This window comes from Amblyraja radiata, chromosome 22, assembly GCF_010909765.2.
Source record: "Amblyraja radiata isolate CabotCenter1 chromosome 22, sAmbRad1.1.pri, whole genome shotgun sequence".
Lineage (NCBI taxonomy): Eukaryota > Metazoa > Chordata > Chondrichthyes > Rajiformes > Rajidae > Amblyraja > Amblyraja radiata.
The window spans coordinates 40112577-40130904 of NC_045977.1; positions in this window are offsets into that span (position 1 = coordinate 40112577).

Genomic DNA, 18328 nt, shown 5'->3' on the forward strand with positions numbered 1-18328 from the left:
CATGTTACTGATGTTGGGGTAGTCCAGAACTAGGGGCCACAGTTTAAGAATAAGGGGCAAGCCATTTAGGATGGAGATGAGGAAAAACCTTTTCACACAGAGGGTTGTGAATCTGTGGAATTCTCTGCCTCAGAAGGCAGTGGGGAGGCCAATTCTCTGGATGCTTTCAAGGGAGAGTTAGATAGAGCTCTTAAAGATAGCGGAGTCTGGGGATATGGGGAGAAGGCAGGAACTGGGTACTGAATGTGGATGATCAGCCATGATCATATTGAATGCTGTTGCTGGCTCGATGGGCCAAATGGCCTACTTCTGCACCTATTGTCTATTGTCAATTAACACATGCAAGCACTTTGTTGATAATTAAGGGCAGAATGTTGGAGCGTTAATGAGCAGGTTGTATTTGTCCTGCACTTTGTACATAGGCAACTTTCTACATTGCGGAGTAGATATTCGTGTTGCAGCTGCACTGGAGTGGAGTGCAAGTCTTCAGCAATATGCAGGTGTGTGTGATGTGCTCCTGTTGTCTATGCTGATTTCAGTTCTGTCAAATATTTATTGGAATCACGTGGAATCACATTGAACTATGGACTATCTTCTGTGATAGTCTGCACCTCGAGAGGAGGTCGAGAGAAATCACCTACCTGACACTTCTAGCTTCAGGAAGCTGCAGATCCTTCAATATTCAAATCCTTATGCTATTATACTGTTCCCCCAGCCTAATGGTAACGGCAGAGTTATATATGCCCCTTGGGTTTCTATTGAATTTTTCCCCTCTAAACGAAACCTTAAACCTACGTCCCCAGATTTTTGATTCCTCTGCTAAAGGTGTGGAGTTGTTTAACCATTATGCCCTCATAATTTTCAGAAGGTATTTAAGTATCAACCACATGACTGTGGGTCAGGACCAGCCTACTTAGGACAGCAACATTTATTCAATGGAGGTTATTTATGAGCTCGTGAGATTTAGAATAGAATGTGTTTGTTCAAGAACATTACTGTTGATATTTTTAATTTCAGATTCATCAATTTCAATTCACTGGCAGCCATTTTGGATTTAGTTGTTTAGGCCTCAAATTATTAATTTAATGCCAATATCCTTCCCATAAGATTGGTGATTATGAGGCTATCTATTGGTGGTTTCTCTTGTGTTAATACAACAATTTTTAAATTCTCATACTTTTAATGCTGTTTCTTGCACATTTCCAACTTTAATTGTTATTTATTTGGCAGCCATGCCTTCAGGGGTTTAGGCCACAAACTCCACATTTCCATCCCCAAATTTCCCTGTTTTCTCCAAGATACTTGGTAAAGCTAACTACTCAGACTAAGTTTTGGTAATATGTCCAAATTTTAATCACAGTGCGATATTTTAGGTGGTAATACTTTTACTTTGTTTTAAGTGCTATATAAACGCAAGGTGTTGTTGATGAAATGGCATTTCTTGTCTGTAAGCTATCTTGTTAGCTCCACAATCTTACCTGTTTACTCAAACAAGTTCCGTACACAGCTTGAAGTCGTGAGAGTTGAAGAATTTGCTCTTTGATCTCATAATCTTTGAGATTCTGTTTCAACAAGACTGGATTTATCCATTTTGTCAGAAACACTTTCTGAATCGTGGTTCTGCCCCACAGATTTCCCACATCTCGGTCTGCTTGTGTGGCTTTTGGCCAATAACCCACAGAATATTCTCAATAAAGATTATCAATGACTTCTAAATAATAAAGATTGACAAGTCAAAGGTTCAGAAGTCGTGGAGCTAAACCCCATTTTTCCTGACCCAAAAGTAACTTGTTGACTAAATGATGAAATATATTAATCAAGTTACACGTTCTGTCCTGCTTTGTGGACATTTAATTGTAAGGAAGATGTTAGCAATTTAATCAAGGGATGTCATAGAGTTATACAGCACAGATAGGCTCAGCTTGCCAATGCCAACCAAGATCCCCCATCTACGCTAGTCCCACCTGCCTGTGTTTGGCCCATATCCCTCTAAAGCTTTTCTATCCATGAATCTGACCAAATGACGTTTAAAATTTGTTACAGTACCTATGTGGTTGTGGTTGGGAATTTCAGACAAAGTAAAGGGCCTGTCCCACTAGGCGACTGCCGGCGACTGTCATAGTCGTGACAGGTTGCCGAAAAACTGGCGACTGGACTAATGGGCCTGTCCCACTTAGGCAATTTTGATTTAGGCGATTGTCGGCGACTACGACAATTCAATTCACCAAAGTCAGCACCGGCGACAACCTTCCTCACCTGGAGACAACCTATGCCATCCTTGCGACAACCTACGCCATCCTGGCGACAACCTACGACAACACCTACGTCAGGAGAAGACAATCTATGACAAGCCCATGGTCGCCGACTGTCGCCAAAAAGTTTTGAACATTTCAAAATCCAGCGGCGACCAGAAAAATGCTACGAATCTTTGGGCGACTGAGGAGATGAGTCACGACCATACAGGCGACACCCCGGCGACCATGTGGCGGCAGCCTAGTCGCCGGCAGTCGCCTAAAAAATCACCTAAGTGGGACAGGCACCTTCAAAATCATGAATGGAAGTCAGAAACAAAGGCATAAATATCCTTATTTTATTGAAGTATATTTTCACAAACCATTTGTCACAAACATCTCAAAAGTGTTCATTTTGTAATCGGAAGGCGTGGGCACCACCTCATGTCATTCTTCATTATCGTGATCATTAGTTAATCATTGTCACTCACTATTACAAGCTCTCTCAGGGCACAATCAAAGCAATTTAAAAACTCAATGGTGGGGGATTAGTTCTTTGCAGTATTATACTCATCTGTCTGTAGATGCATGTTCATGTTGCCAATGACTAACCCTGATCAATTGTTCATACAGTTTCTGCTTTGATGTGGTTATTCTAATTTTGTTCTCCAATATTTAAAATTATGTTGGAGAAGCATCAAAAGATATTCAAAAAATATGCAGAAGAAACAATTATCTTTACGCACATGGACTTATTTCTCAGTGGTTCAAGCTGTTGGGAATCAAATAAGTAAATTCTACGAGGCAGCTGTGCACGGTGAACGTCTCTGATCACATTAATAAAATACTCACTAAATATAAAACTTTGCAACAGTGTAGGCTAAAATAAAGCCTACACTGAGCTGGCTCGAGGGGCCGAATGGCCTCCTCCTGTACCTATTTTCTATGTTTCTATGTTTCTAAAGCCACTTCTGTAATATTTGAATGTTCCCGTGTCCTATTTAAAATGTCATTTAATATGAAATCCCACTTTTCATTTTATTATTTCATTCATTTGCTGGTCAAAATTCCCAAAGATTTAGGGGGATATGGGCCAAAATGTGGGCAAATAGCTTAGATTGGGCATCTTGGTTGGCATGGATGAGATGGGTCAAAGGACCTGTTTTTGTGCTGTATGACTATGACTATTCCCGTTTGCCAGCAACAATTATGGTTCATAATTGAGAGAGAGCGCTCTTCTTTTGAGCAGGATGGGTTGAAATCTTACCTCTTCTTCCAATCCATGAAGATCAAGCAGTTTGTACTAGGCAGTTCTTCGTCCAGAAGCCTAGCTGTGATCTTACTAAAGCTCCTCAGATTACATGGGATAAAATAAATGCATGCTGTGAGATTTTGTTATCTAGTGCAGAAGATTCCAGACTCAAAAATATTGTACGCTGAATTAACTGATCAATGTTAGGCAGCAGTTGAGGGTTTATAGTTTGTCTCAGAATCCCCGGGTAAGATATGGAGAAAATAAGCCAGGATAACTGTTCTCGCACAGTTGTAATAAATGTTATCTTATGACTTGGAGACACTAGGAACTGAGGATACTGGAATCTTGTGCAAAACACAAAGTAGTGGAGGAACTCAGCAGATCAGGCAGCATCTGTGGAGGGAACTGACAGGCGACGTTTTGGGTTTGAGTCTGAAGAAAGGTCCCAACCCAAAATGTTTCCTATAAATTCCTTGCACAGATGCTGCCTGATCCGCTGAGTTCCTCCAGCACTTGGTGTTTTTATCTTTTTTTAATATTTAACAATGTGTGAGTGTACGTGTGAATATTTAAACCGACTTTCAGTCTGTGTTTCCAGGGCCAGATTTAGATGAAGAGAGGCCCTAAGCTATTTCACTTGTGAGCCCCCCCCCCCCCCCCCCAATCCCCCACCCCCACGACTAGAGGACCATGACTACCCAACAGTGACAGTGTGACACTTTTAGATCCTATTGTATGTTGTCATTAAACAGTTGGTTTTAAAATACATATTGGATTCACCGCGGATCGGGCGATGCCTTACCTGGATCGCCATTTGAAGCTTTGGGGTGTTAGGCCTGCTGCTTCAACATCATGGAGCTGTGGTTTGCGGAGCTCCCAACCTCGGGCCGCGCTGATTTCAATATCACGGAGCCCTGGGATCTCTTTGCCGAGGGCCGCCAGCGTGAATCTCCGCCCAGCTCAGCCTGGGGACTTCGGGAGCCGTGGTCTCCGGTAGGAAGTGGCCGATTCGGAAGTTCAAGTCGTTGAGAATGTTCTCCCGTTCCGACGTCGGATGGTGATCCCCAAATTTAATTGTACCAATGGTCATGAGGGGGGTCCAAGAGGAGGGGGTCCGTTGGAGATGGGAAAATGGATCATCAATGGGGGCGAGGACTTCTTCCCATGGAAGAACGGTGTGAGGCAGAGGCGACGGAAGAAGAGCTCCAAATCGTGGCAGGCGCGGAACTCATTGATGTGGGGATGGAGGGGGAAAAAAGGTGAGGCCTCTGCTGAGGACAGACCGTTCGGTATCTGAGAGGGGGAGGTCAGGGGGGATGGTGAACACATGGCAGGGATGGGGGTTGGGGCCGGAGGAAGGCAAGTGAGTAGACTGAGGCCGAGGCGATGTCTGGTGGGGGGGGGTGGTGGGTGGTCAGGGGGTAGGGGGGTATGAGGACTGTAGTGTGGGTGGGGTCACATGGAAGACCAGTGGAACAGCCACTGAGGTTACCAGGGTTGGGGGGACTAGCACTAGGACCCAGCGCATTCAAACTCAGGGGAGTGGGAATCTGTAGCATGGAAACTTCAGGCCCGGTGCTGAGTCCAGGCTGCAGGTAAGGCGACGGCTGCGGGCTGCAGGAGAGCGGTGGAGTGGCTATTGTCGGTGGGCAAAGAGTAGGAGGTCCTCTCCACAACGAATATAAACCTCACCTGTATTTTACTCCCCCCCCCCGTGTGTTTCAATGTTGGACCTAGCTGTGACACTGTATGTAGTTGAATAGCCTGGTAATTTTCATGATATAGAAACATAGAAAATAGGTGCAGGAGTAGGCCATTCGGCCCTTCGAGCCTTTCAATATGATCATGGCTGATCATCCAACTCAGTATCCTGTACCTGCCTTCTCTCCATAACCCCTGATCCCTTTAACCACAAGGGCCACATCTAACTCCTTCTTAAATATAGCCAATGAACTGGCCTCAACCACCTTCTGTGGCAGAGAATTCCAGCGATTCACCACTCTCTGTGTGAAAAATGTTTTTCTCATCTCGGTCCTAAAAGACTTCCCCCTTATCCTTAAGCTGTGACCCCTTGTTCTGGACTTCCCCAACATCGGGAACAATCTTCCTGCATATAAAAGTAGCTATGTGAATGCAACACCAGAGGGCTGCTTATCCTCGTGAAATCTAATCCCAGCGACTGACAGCACTTTCGGGGAAAAACAGAAGTTCAGAATAATCAAACCTCGCATGGTCAAGTTTAAATATCACTTGAGGCGTAGTTTTGACCTTTACCAACATAGTTGATGTCCTTGGCCACCTTACAATACATTTTTTCCCCCCAAAGGTCAGTAAAGAAATACCACTACTGTTCATTAAAGGTTAATGTGACCAAGGTACTTGTTTTTCATGAATGGACTTGTCGTTGTGGGATTATTATTGTTGTATTGTATTCAAATTTATTGTCATTGTCTCAATTAGAGACAACGAAATGAATTTTCCTTACAGGCAGTATCATAAAAAATAAATAAATAATAAATAATAAAACATATTAAAAATAAAATTGAATTAAAAAAAGAAAAGCACAAACACAGAAAGTCCACGACACAACATAACACAGTGGCACCAAGGTGAGGAAGGCACCATAGTCCAGCCAGCCTCCCCTCCGATCTTCCCAGATGTTCATCCGTTAGCAATATTTTGAATGCAAATATGTTCCAGCATTGCTATTATAATCTCTTGCTGCTGGTATAAAAGTCTTATTTTCTCAAATCTTAAAATCAGCAGTGCTACTTGTGAAAATGCTTAATAATGTGGCTTTTCAGTGAAAACAGACAATAATCTCATTGTGATTTACAACATGCTATTGTTGTGCTATAACGAGATAGTTATTTGTCACAGACTTTGAATCAGTTTCCTTTTTACTGATAACAAAGTCCCGCTGAAAATCTGTAACAAAAATACATTATGATGTTCCTTTACAAGGCAGATTCTGCACACGATCATGTAACTGAATCGAAATTGGTTGCTCTCGACAAATGGCTGCACCCTTTTTTGCACAATAGTTTGTTAACAGAAGCAAGCTGATATTACTTTACCCCCGCACTGCATAAATAATTATTCCCGTGCACTTCCTTGTCATGTTTCCAGCACAACCAAAATTAAAGCTGTCACACAGTCTTGCAACAAAACATACAAGCTCGACCATGCACATAATGTTTTTCTACGACGTTTAAAAGAAATACAAGCATGTGTTTAACATTAATCCTCTATGCGAGCTAAATAATATATCTAAGCATCAGAGGAGGGGTCTACAATGATGGCTTCCACTGATTGTCGTCGGCAGCTTGCGTCCTTTTCAGGACGGACGATGACAGCGAGGTCAACATTTGTAACAAGATGGACAGGAAACGAAGAAGAAGGGGAGGGGTGAGAGTCATCAGGAGTATAACCATCTTTTTACAATGTCCTTCCCGCTTTTTTTGGATGTTTTATCTTGCGTTGGAGTGATTGCGATGCATGGTTCTTTCTGAAAAGAAATCAACTATTATTCATATTACTATTTCTTGCTGTTTTATTCACCTCTGCAAAGTTTCTATTCTCCTTTCCAATGGTCTTCTTCTGCCGATTACTATTTTTAGGTTCAATTTCTCTACATTAAAATAATAACAGTGTTTGATTATTTTGGTGAAATAATACTTTTCATTGCCAGTGCCAGTGCAGATGAGATACATGGTTCAGAAAAATATATTTATCTTTTGAAAGCTTTTCACTTTTTTGCATTTATGGTACTCTTCTATGGTGGGAGTGCTGCGAGATGGCTGCCCTGCCAGCAGCGTGTTTGTCATTTCGGAAAGGGGCGAACCCATGCCGGGGTCGCCAGAAGGGAGTGCTCCGATCACTGGTCCACGGACTGTTACAGCCTGAAGTCGCGGTCTGTGGAGCTTCTAGCCGCAGGCCCGCCATCCGGAGCCTGGGATCCCTCGTTGGGGATGCCTGGAAGAGAAGAGCTCCGACCGCTGGCCCACAGCCTACAACATCTTGAAGCCGCGGTCTGCGGAGCTTCTAGCCGCAGGCACGGCGTGGACTTACCATCCGGAGCGGGATCCCTCGCCAGGGATCCCTGGAGAAGAGCTCCAACCGCCGGCCTGCGGCCTACATCATCTTGAAGCCGCGGTCTCCGGTAGGGAAGCACCGATTCGGGACTTACCTTCCAGACAAGAATGGCCGCCCGCAGCGGCGACTGCGAGGCTTATGGCCCCGACCACGGGGGAACAATGGAGGAGGACTGACAGTACTTTGTGTCTTCCACCACAGTGAAGAATGCTGTGGTGGATGTTTGTGTTACATTTTTTATTGTGTATTGTGTGTCTTTTTGATTGTACCGCTGCTGGCGAATTCATTTCACTGCACTTTATTGGGTATGTGATGAATAAATCTGATTGATTGATTCTTTGTTCTTAAAATGTTCCAATAACCTTTCAAGAGTTTCTAGAATAAATTTAAACCCACACACATTTTTGTAAGAGGCTATGCATTCCTTGGATTATGGGACTAATCCAACTACAACTAGAGAGCAGTCCTGAACTACTATCTACCTCATTGGTGACCCTCGGACTATCGTTGATCAGACTTTACTGGCTTTGCTATGCACTAAATTTTATTCCCTTATCATGTATCTACACACTGTAATTGTTCAAGTTCAAGTCAAGAGAGTTTATTGTCATGTGTCCCTGATAGGACAATGAAACAGATCAGTGTGTCCATTTACCATTGTATAAATATATACACACATGAATAAATAAACTGATAAAGTGCAAATAACAGATAATGGGTTATTAATGTTCAGAGTTTTGTCCGAGCCAAGTTTAATAACCTGATGGCTGTGGGGAAGTAGCTATTCCTGAACCTGGTCGTTGCAGTCTTCAGGCTCCTGTACCTTCTACCTGAAGGTAGCAGGGAGATGAGTGTGTGGCCAGGATGGTGTGGGTCCTTGATGATACTTGTAATCATGTATGGTCTTCATGCTGACTAGTTAGCACTCAACAAAAGCTTTTCACTGTACCTCGGTACAATAAACTAAACTGAACTGAACTAGGCTAATTCATAGTGTTACGTCAGATTCTTTTGGATCACTTTGGATACACAACACACTTTGGCAACTCCCATATTCTCTTCTTGATGTGAGCCATACTATCCAAGGAGCTATAACATGGCCCTACAAGGGTAATGCACATTGGATATTGTTAGACACGCTATGCCTGAAGGGCCTTACTACAATTGCCAATGGTCTGGTGCAAGTGGACCAGTTCAAATGGTCAGTAAATCTCAACAATATCTTCAACTATGCAACGCCGTCCCCATCTGGGTTACAGCTTGAGTAACTGTCCTTCCAATTATCCTTTCTTTCTGTTGGAAATCCCTAGTTTTGTTTGATGTTTGTCAAAAGTAAATAAAAACTGCAGCAATACAATTTATAGGGGTAAAATCTTCTAAGGGTTTATTCAATGGGTGAGACGAGGCAAAGTATAAGGATGGATGGATAAGGACCTCAAAATTAAATTGATAAATACAATTTGTCTGTTTTATGTCCAATTACTTTGAGGTCACCCTGTTGTTGTTATCGTTAAGCGGAAAAGTAGCAGAAAAATATACCCCTATTCAGAACTCAGGAGCTATTCAGAACTACAACAGGAGCTGCTGTTTTTTCTTACGCGCGCTATGTTTACTGATGACTGATCATCCTTCAAATAGTATTTAATTGCCTTTCATGCTCTGGAGAATGCTGATGTCACAAAAATTGCTATACGAATGCGTCCTTTCTTTCCGACTGTATTTGATTATCTGCGTATTGAAACTCCTTTTGAATGGTCAAATGGCAACATTAAATCAGCATACATTTTACAATATAAACCTTATGTGAACATTAAGGGCTGGTACAGGATTGAGACGGTTCCAGCAGCAATTTATTCACCAACGCCGCTTCCATAGTACGGCATATTTTTCATTTTTCACAGTGACCCAAGTGATCTGAAAAATGACCGACTGGTCACACTTTCCTCTGTTTTTGAAGGCAGTGTAATTCATCATCTTTGGTACAAAACATACCGGGGGAAGAAAAAGTGCGAGCCCAATGAGTAAACAATGATGGCAACATCATACGAATTGCTACATTGCCTCGTTTGTACATCAACGCTTGATAATTAGACACATACCTACTGGATTTGCTGAAAGTTTTGATGGAAAGTGATAAGTGCGAACATGGGTTCTTGATTAATAAATCTCTGTTCCATTTTCTGATCAAAACTGTCCCATTTATGAATGTAAGTAAGGAGAAATGATTGTGAATTTGACCAGGGGGTTTACTGAAGGCTATGCTTGCTGATCTAAAGGTCTCCTTGGTTTCATACTAAGTTGCTCAGTGCTGCATTTTGTCATGGTGGATAAACAAAAGGTGATTGCATTGAAATAAACAGAATTCATATGGAGCTGTTCAGAATGGATGCAGGAATGATGTTTCCCCTGGATGGCTGTTTAAATCTGTCGGTCAATAGACAATAAGTGCAGGAGTAGGCCATTCGGCCCTTCGAGTCAGCACCGCCATTCAATGTGATCATGTCAAAGCCTTAGAATAAGGAACCCAATTTTTAGGACTCGGATTTGATACCGTTTCTTCACCTAATTGTAAGGAAATTCACTTGTTGATCTATTTCCAAGGCAGAGGGGGTAGCTTTTTGGATGCTGAAAGATACAAGGCCATAGAAAAGGAAGGTGGCACTGGGATAATTGGTCACTCATGATCTTATTGAATGTTGGAACAGATGCAAAGGACTGAGTGTGATATCCCAGCATCTTTTGTTTAATATCTACAATTTATTTTTAAACTGATCAGCAGATCAGTCTGATGTGGGAGGCCCAGTCTGATTCCTATCTGTAATGCCCAAAGCTCTTCTGTAAGATTTCTACAGCTCGATTGTAATCACGTGTTCCTCGATTGTAATCATGTATTGTCTTTCTGCTGACTGGATAGCATGTAACAAAAGCTTTTCAATGTACCTCGGTACACGTGACAATAAATTAAACTGAGCTTCTTGCCAGTGTTGTTGGCATGGCTTTATATTTTCCAGCTACCTCTTCTGGTCTATGCTTCCATGTGCACTACTTGTAATTCAAAATTCTATTCCTGTGTAAAATTAAAATTCACATCAGGACTTTTCCTAATATAATTGTGTTCTTGCCTGGTTTGTAACACAGGTAAACTCACCAACATCTCAGGCCCTTGTAATACAATTTAGTCTTCACAATTAGCCATATTTATTTGTATCCCATATTTCTAAATTCTTATATTGAAGATAATCAGCACACGATTAATACCAGTGACTGGTACAACAATGTAGCAGAAATTATATTATCTTTGTCCATCTACACAAACCCATTTGTCTACATTCAGACAAATCCTACTGTGTCTTCTCAATAGACAATAGGTGCAGGATTAGGCCAATTCGGCCCTTCGAGCCAGCACCGCCATTCAATATGATCATGGCTGATCATCCACAATCAGTACCCCATTCCTGCCTTCTCCCCATATCCCCTGGCTCCGCTATCTTTAAGAGCTCTATCTAACTCTCTCTTGAAAGCACCCAGAGAATTAGCCTCCACTACCTTCTGAGGCAGAGAATTCCACAGATTCACAACCCTATGTGTGAAAATGTTTTTCCTCATCACCATTCTAAATGGCTTACCCCTTATTCTTAAACTGTGGCCCCTGGTTCTGGACTCCCCCAACATCGGGAACATGTTTCCTGTCTCTAGTGTGTACAAACCCTTAATAATCTTATATGTTTCAGTAAGAGCCCGGCCGTTCCATTCTATCAACATATGACAGTCCTGCCATCCTGGGAATCAACCTTGTGATCCTAGGCTGCACTCCCTCAATAGCAAGAGTCCTTCCTCAAATTTGGAGACCAAAACTTCACATAGTACTCCAGGTGTGGTCTCACTAGGGCCCTGTACAACTGCAGAAGGACCTCTTTGCTCCTATACTCAACTCCTCTTGTTATGAAGGCCAACATGTCATTCGCTTTCTTCACTGCCTGCTGTACCTACATGCTTACTTTCAGTGACTGATGAACAAGGACCACCAGATCTCGTTATTCCCCTTTTCCCAATTTGACACCATTCCGATAATAATCTGCCTTCCTGTTTTTGCCACCAAAGTGGATAACCTCACATTTATCCGCATTAAATTTAATCTGCCATGCATCTGCCCACTCACCCAACCTGCCCAAGTCATCCTGCATTCTCATAGCATCCTCCTCACAGTTCACACTGCCACCCAGCTTTGTGTCATCTGCAAATTTGCAAATGTTACTTTTAATCCCTACATCTAAATCATTGATGTATATTGTAAATAGCTGCAGTCCCAGCACCGAGCCTTGCGGTACCCCACTAGTCACTGCCTGCCAGTTAAAAGGGACCCATTAATCCCTACTCTTTGTTTCCTGTCTGCCAACCAATTTTCTATCCATGTCAATACCCTACCCCCAATACCATGTGCTCTAATTTTGCATACTAATCTCCTATGTGGGACCTTATCAAATGCTTTCTGAAAGTCCAGGTACACTACATCCACTGGCTGTCCATTGTCCATGTTCCTAGTTACATGCTCAAAAAAATTCCAGAAGATTAGTCAAGCATGATTTCCCCTTCGTAAATCCATGCTGACTCGGACCGATCCTGTTACTGCTATCCAAATGTGCCGCTATTTCATATTTTATGATTGACTCCAGCATCTTCCCCACCATTGATGCCAGGCGAACTGGTCTATAATTCCCTGTTTTCTCTCTCCCGCCTTTCTTAAAAATTGGGATAACATTAGCTACCCTCCAATCCACAGGAACTGATCCTGAATCTATAGAACATTAGAAAATGATCACCAATGCATCCACGATTTCTAGTACCCTGGGATGCAAACCATCAGGCCCAGGGGACTTGTCAGTCTTCAGTCCCATCAGTCTTCCCAACACCATTTGCTGCCTAATGTGCCTATAAACCCCCCCCCCCCCCCTTACCTACGATATGATACGATGCGATAGAACTTTATTTCTGAAGAAGGGTCTGAAGAAGGGTTTCGGCCCGAAACATTGCCTATTTCCTTCGCTCCATAGATGCTGCCGCACCCGTTGAGTTTCTCCAACAATTTTGTCTACCTTCCATCTATCACCTGCCAGGCTTTAATGTGCCCCTCCTCTCTTCCAGCTTGAAACATCACCTATCCATGTTCTCCAGAGATGCTGCCTGACCTGTTGAGTTTAGTTTAGTTTAGAGATACAGCGCGGAAACAGGGCCTTTGGCCAACCGAGCACCACCGACCAACAATCCCCACACATTAACACTATCCGACACACTCAGGACAATTTACAATTTTTATTACCAAAGCCAATCAACCAACAAACCTGTACATCTTTGGAGTGTAGGAGGAAACCAGAGATACCCCTTGCAGGTCACGGGGAGAACATACAAACTCCGAACAAACAGCCCCCGTAGTCAGGATTGAACCCGGGTCTCTGGTGCTGTAAGGCAGCAACTCTACCGCTACATCACTTTCTCCAGCACTTGGTCTTTTTCTCTTCATGACTTACTCCTGTTTTTTTTAATATTCCCAAGAGATTTAAGAATGCAAATCATGAAGCTTTGTTGGCAGTCTCAACTGTATAAATCCCACGTTTTTTTGCCAACAATCTATTTATAATCTGAACAAGTAGCCTAACCTTATTACAATTTGCATTTTTATTTGAACGTAGAAAATCCTAAATAAGCCTTTAGTATTAACAAATTTGCATGGGTCTCCTCACTCCAAATCATTATATTCTGAGCCCTTCTTGCATTATACACCAACTTTTTACATTATAAATTTGGCCATTGCGCCAACCATTTTACTCAGTAAAGTTTTAAATGAATCGCAAACCTATTAGAAATTCACACACCGGGTTTTAATAAGAGCCCTGTTAGCGGTGGAATTGAATGTGTAGGTGTTTGTTTTACCCTGGTGATGAAACCATTCCCTTCATTAGTTGGTTCGCTCTTTTCTATGTTTAATTATTGTGCCTGTTGCCTAGCAGTTTGTCATCCTTGTAATTGGAATGTGGTGCGCTGATTTGGTCTGATCATCAGAAAACATCTTCTCCAGAACAGATAAAAGTATATTACTGACAGCTCCAACTTCCTATGTGCATCTTTCAGGACATAATTCTGTTTGGGTAATGAAACATGAAATCATGGGGGCAAAGTTTGCACGGAAGGCTGAGTCTTTGATATTATTAATAGAAAACACATATAATGAAAACTTTGATGGTAGGATTCAATTGAATACAAATGCCTAGAAATTGGATTGCATAATGTCACCATCTGTGTACTGGATAATTTGGTTTCAATGAATATAAAAAACACAAAGGAAAATCATACTCTAAGTTCTATATAGTCCAGGATTTCATTTTGATGTCCTCAATGCACCTGAAATGCCAAGACCTGTCTGGAAGCAAACCTGACATACATTCAAGTGGGTGTAACGCACACGTGAATGCCATTTCTGTGACTCTGGATCACAGATGTATGGTATATGCTGTTCATTGAGAAGTTTGTCTTTATAATTAATTTAGGCCCTGTTTCTGCATTATTTAAAGGGGTCCTTTCTGAGATGATCCCGACTTGTACAGTCTGCAGCTGGGACACAACTCGGGTGGATCTCTGAAAGAAATACAATAAATCGAGGCAATGATGTGCCCTGATTATAACTACCCAATTTCCCTGTTGGCCTGCAGTAGTCATCTGAACACTCCTTGCAACAATCAGCAACCTTCCACCCCATAATCTCGCCTCCTCCCTCTCTGGTCACATAATTGCTGCAATTAAATGTCAAGTGGAATAGCCAACAATATTTATCCATCAATTTGCACAGAAGGTTGCAATCTTGCACCAAACTCCTATGTATTGTTAAATTGTCTCCTAACCTTTAAGTCACAAATTTGAAATAAATAAACCATACATTATATAGTTGAGACAATGTTATATATAGCAAGAAAAATATGTTCACATTCTTGTGTTCACATTCTTGCTCTGGTTTTGAAACAGTTAGACAGGATAATCTGGAATTAAAAGAGACATAAGTAAGTGCGCATGTTGGAAACTCGAGTAAAACACAAAGTGCTGTAATAACTCAACAGGTAAGGCAGCATCTGTGGAGATTATCGACAGGTAACTTTTCAGAAGGTACACAAAGATTATGGACAGGTAACTTTTCAGAAGGTACACAAAGATTATCGACAGGTAACTTTTCAGAAGGTACACAAAGATTATGGACAGGTAACTTTTCAGAAGGTACACAAAGATTATCGACAGGTAACTTTTCAGAAGGTACACAAAGATTATGGACAGGTAACTTTTCAGGTCTGAGGAAAGAACCCAACGTGAAACATCGCCTATCTACGTCCTCCACAGATATTGCCTGAACTGCAGAGTTACACCAGCACTTGGTGTTTTAAATAATCTGAAATTAAGTGTTTCTCCGGTTCTGGTTTTCAGCCTAGAAAAGAAAAGCAGTTAGTCATTAAAAAGGAACCAAAATCTCAGTATGTCCTCAAACTGACGTAATTCTTGGGAATGATACATCCAAATTCTCAAGAGTATTCTTGCATGTTCTTCATTTATTGAAGGAGGGAAGTTCTGTGGACCAAGGCCAAAGAACAATATCACAAGGTAACTAGGTGCAGTTAAGGTATGTGTAGGAAGCAACTGCGGATGTTGGTTTAAACCGGATAGGTACAAAATGCTGGAGTGACTCAGCGGGACAGGCCGCATCTCTGGAGAGAAGAAATGGGTGAAACGTCAGGCAGGCATCAAATACCCCTCCATACTGATTCAATCTACTAGCACTTTGACCGAGGCCTGCCTAGGGCGGGGCGTGTCACCCCGTGCCTTTCCCCTCCTCCATAAATTCATCTTATATTTGCCAGCGTTTCATGGATCCGTTGCTGGTACATATGACAATTAAACACTCTTGATCCAAAAATCAGGAAATCTGTGATGCATGATAATTCATATCATTACAGCACATTCGATGCTGAAAACTCATTAATGCAGATTGCATCTGGAAGGCGATGCTGCCTGTCCCGCTGAGTTACTCCAGCATTTTGTGTCTATCCTGAATCTGAAGATGTATGTTTTCACACTTCTATACATTTTGCCTGATGGGAGAGGGGAAATCACCTGGCGTCCAGTGGAGTGGCTGAGTTATCACTCAGAGCAATTAAAACATTTTTTAAAGGAGCAACAGCTTTATCCTTTGGCTTGGAACACCATTCGGCAAATCTCCTGTTAAAATGTCAAGACACTCCACATTGCACCGCAAGATCCAAACTAACAGAAGTGGTCATGAAAAGACCATTGCAAACAAGGTTGAGTTCACTGACACAGGGACGGGGGCAAGAATGACGGAAATGCTATTTTAATCTAGATACCGCAGCATGAAGATCTTGGTTCAATGGACATGCCTGAGTGAGTGCATCTGGAAAAAAAAAGAGGAAACTGGTACGGTTGTTGCTGGTTTCGTTCCAAGCGGTATAGAACCACAGAGTTAGAGCCGTACAACACTGAAATGGGCTCTTCAGCCCAGCCAGCCAACACCGACCATTAAATACCTCTCTATACCCATTCCATCGACTAACACTTAGGCCATGGCTCCCCTGGGGCGGGGCGGGGCGTGTCACCCCATGCCTTTCCTCTCCTCCATACATTCATCTCATATTTGCCAGAATTTCATTGATCCATTGCTGGTACATAAAACAATTAAACACTTTTGACGACTCAAAAATCAGGAAATCTGTGTTACATGATAATTAATAATAATAATAATAAATTTATTTTATGGGCGCCTTTCAAGAGTCTCAAGGACACCTTACAAAAATTGAGCATGTAGAGGAAAAACATGTAAGGGGAATGAAATAAATAGTAGAGACATGACTAGTACACAAAGTAAAGACAGAATTCAATACAAAACACAGTATGAGGCAATTAATGCACAGATGAAAAGGGAGGGGGACGTGGGGCTAAGGATAGGCAGAGGTGAAGAGATGGGTCTTGAGGCGGGACTGGAAGATGGTGAGGGACACGGAATTGCGGATCAGTTGGGGGAGGGAGTTCCAGAGCCTGGGAGCTGCCCTGGAGAAGGCTCTGTCCCCAAAACTGCAGAGGTTGGACTTGTGGATGGAGAGGAGACCGGCTGATGTGGATCTGAGGGACCGTGAGGGTTGGTAGGGGGAGAGAAGGTCAGTGAGATATGGGGGGGGCCAGATGGTGGAGGGCTTTGTAGGTGAGGACCAGGATTCTGTAGGTGATCCGGTGGGAGATGGGAAGCCAGTGAAGTTTTTTGAGGACTGGAGTGATGTGATGCCAGGATTTGGTGTGGGTGATGAGTCGGGCGGCTGCGTTCTGGACCAGTTGGAGTCGGTTGATGTAGGTGGAGCTGATGCCAAGGAGAAGTGAGTTGCAATAGTCCAGTCGGGAGGAGATGAAGGCATGGATGAGTCTTTCAGCAGCAGGCGGTGTGAGAGAGGGTCTGAGTTTGGCGATGTTGCGGAGATGAAAGAAGGAGGTATTAATGACATGGCGGATGTGAGGCTCAAGGGAGAGGGTGGAATCAAAGATCACGCCAAGGTTGCGGGCCTGGGGAGATGGGGAGACAGTGGTGCCGTCGATGGTGAGAGTGGGGTTATTGATTTTGCTGAGTGTGGCTTTGGAGCCTATGAGGAGGAATTCTGTCTTATCGCTGTTGAGTTTGAGGAAATTATGTTGCATCCAGGATTTTATAGCTGACAAACAGGAGTTGATATGGGAGAGGGGGGGTTGTGGGGGGATTTGGTGCCAAGGTAAATCTGGGTGTCATCAGCGTAACAGTGGAAGTCCAGATTGAAGTGGCGGAGTATCTGACCAAGGGGGAGGATGTAGATGATGAAGAGGAGGGGGCCGAGTACGGAGCCTTGGGGAACGCCTTGAGTGACTGCGGCTGTAGCAGAGGTGTGGTTGTGGAGAGAGATGAAGTGGGATCTGTTGGAAAGGTAGGAACGGAGCCAGCTGAGTGCAGAGCCTTCAATGCCGAGGTCTTTGAGTCTGGTGAGCAGGATGTTATGGTTCACTGTATCGAAGGCTGCGCTCAGGTCGAGGAGGATGAGGATGTTGAGGGAACCAGTGTCAGCAGAGGTGAGGAGGTCGTTGAGGACTTTGAGGAGAGCAGTTTCTGTGCTATGGAGGGGGCGAAAGCCAGATTGGAGGGGTTCAAGTAGGTTATACGCAAGGAGGTGGGAATGAAGTTGCGACGCAACGATACGCTCCAGGGTTTTTGAAAGAAAGGGGAGGTTTGAGATTGGCCGGTAGTTAATGAGAGAGGAGGGATCAAGACCAGGTTTCTTTAAGATTGGTGTAACGGCAGCAGTTTTGAAAGCGGAGGGGACAATTCCTTGGGACAATGAGGAGTTGAAGAGATTAGTGAGGTAGGGGCAGAGAACGGGGAGGCAGGACTTCAACAGGGGAGTGGGGAGAGGGTCGAGGGAGCAGGTAGTGGGTTTGGAAGAGCTGATGAGTTTGGAGATTTCAATAGGGGTGACCAGGTCAAACTGGGAGAGGAAGCAGTGTGGAGGAGGGGTAAGGAGGTCAGTGGAGATGTTGAAAGGAGGGGCCTTAGTAGGTGGTGGAGTAGATGCTGGGGAGTCGGGTACAGGGGATAAAGATTGATAGATGGTGCTGATTTTATCAGCGAAAAAGTGGAGGGATGAGTTGCAGAGATCCGGAGTAGAGGTAGGGAGAGTGTTGG